General features: G+C 47.8%; 1 non-coding gene across 1 annotated transcript; it reads left to right on the top strand.

The window, feature by feature from the left end:
• Positions 1 to 1307: 1307 nt before the first annotated feature.
• On the top strand, positions 1308 to 1381 carry trnar-ucu (transfer RNA arginine (anticodon UCU)). Its single transcript has one exon. It is a non-coding gene; the product is annotated as a tRNA-Arg (tRNA).
• The last annotated feature ends 745 nt before the right edge of the window (positions 1382 to 2126 follow it).

The raw sequence follows: 2126 nt of genomic DNA, 5'->3' as shown, positions 1-2126 counted from the left end.
GGCTTCCGTGCCCTACGCTGCCCCAGTCTCAGAGTCACTGGCCCCGACTTCTGTCCGGCTCCTTTCCCCCGACCGTGGTCGAGTTCACCGCCCTTATCCTCCGTTTCTTTTTATTTCCCCCCTACTCACAGTCAACGTGGCCGACTTGCTTCTCGTGGCTGATCGGCTCACTCACCACCGTGACAGAAGGGATGATCACTGCCTGTTGCTGATGGAAGGCTTCATGTCTGAATTCTTCCTTCTTCCTTGCTCTGCAGACTCGAGTCTTCTCTCAGCAGAACGACGAGGGCGGATGCCTCTTCTCGACGCTCGTTAACTGCTTCGGATGTATCGCTGCCGCAGGGTAAGATCGAACTCGTCGCCACTGTAAAGTCTGTGTGTTATATGGTGAATTAATACACAGACTACAAGAGTAACTTTAACAGGACTTTACTATTCGAAGGTCAGGGCGAATCTGCCCAATAAATCCTTACACAGCACTTATATACCGGTGTGGTCACCACCGGTATTACAGCATACAGTAGCCAAGATAAAGTAGTGCAACCCTTAAAATAGTTCTCTTAAAGGTGGAACGTTACATACACTACAGCCACCATAAGATCTGGAAACAGCCAAGAAAAGGATGTCGGCCCAGGAGAGGGAATTTCTGGTCAGAACCCAGACAGCAGCAAAATAAACCAGTGGGACAGTCACAGACTCAGCAGGTAACAGCAGTGATGGGGGATGGGCTGTAAACTGGACAAAGTTACCTTCAAACTGCAGCAACTGAATAGAAGATCAGAGTCACAGCAGCTGAGTCTTACAGTGTATTCCAGTGGAGTCCAGTGGAGTAGTGTAGTATTGATGGCAGAGAAGGCCAGGAACTGGGAATCAAATTTGAGCAAAGTTCCAGGGCTCACTGATGAAAACAAAGAGCGGGCAGGGTCGGGGAATGGGCAGTGGGCACGGTATCTCCCTAAACATCTCCGCCTCGCTGCCTCTCTCTCCTCCTTTAAATGTTCCTTTAAACCTACCTCTTTGACCAAGGTTTAGGACTCCTGTCCTAATATCTCCTTATGTGGCTCGGTGTCAAATTCTGTTTGATAATCACTCCTGTGAAGCACCTTGGGATATTTTACTATGTTAACGGCGCTATGTAAATGCAAGTTGTTGTTGTAGGTGGCTCTGGTACGGCGCGAGCAGTGACAGATATGATGGGTGAAAATAGCTTCCATCTCTGCTGAACCTTCAAAGACTCTGAAAATGTGAGGCAGATGTCACATTTCGGAGCGGCCAATTGTCCTCAGGCAGGTTACATTGTGTATTCAGCCCCAGTGGCCTAATGGATAAGGCACTGGCCTTCTAAGTCCAGGGATTGTGGGTTCGAGTCCCATCTGGGGTGATGTGTTTTTAATGATTGACACAACAGCAGTTTAGACGGGGCAAGTGGTGAAAGGTGCTGCCAGGCGGGGAGGCTGCATTAAGGAGGATTGTATTATCACCTGCAGCCAAGATTCCATCAAGGCCGGAAGGTGAATGCAATCATCCACAATAAGGAGGGAGAGAGAAGACAGGCCAGTTAGCCTGACATCAGTCATCGGGAAAATGTTGGAATCCATTATTAAGGAAGTGGTAACAATGCACTCAGAAAATCATATGATTAGGTTTTTGTGAAAGGGAAATTGTGTTTAACAGATTTATTGGAGTATTTTGAGGATGTAACTAGCAGGGTAGATTAATGGGAACCAGTGGATGTTGTATATTTGGATTTCCAAAAGGCATTCAATAAGGTGCCACGTAAAAGGTTTTATTTTTATTTGTTCCTGGGATGTGGGCGTCGCTGGCAAGGCCAGCATTTATTGCCCATCCCTAATTGCCCTTGAGAAGGTGGTGGTGAGCCGCTGCCCTGAGGAACTCCTGCAGTGATGTCCTGGGGCTGAGGTGATTGACCTCCAACATCCACAATGCTACGCAAGATAAGGTATCCTGGGGTTGGGGTAATATATTAGCATGGATAGAGGAGTGGCTAACAGACAGAAAACAGCGGGTAGGGATAAACGGGTCATTTTCCGGTTGGCAGGCTGTAACTAGTGGGGTGCTTGGGCCTCAGCTATTTACAATCTATATTAATGACTTAGATGAAGGGG

Source organism: Somniosus microcephalus, chromosome 28, assembly GCF_052327205.1.
Source record: "Somniosus microcephalus isolate GS21.2 chromosome 28, FLI_Smic_1.0, whole genome shotgun sequence".
NCBI classification, from domain to species: Eukaryota; Metazoa; Chordata; class Chondrichthyes; order Squaliformes; family Somniosidae; genus Somniosus; species Somniosus microcephalus.
The sequence above is the reverse complement of the archived record's forward strand: the minus strand, read 5'-3'. Positions and strand labels throughout refer to the sequence as shown.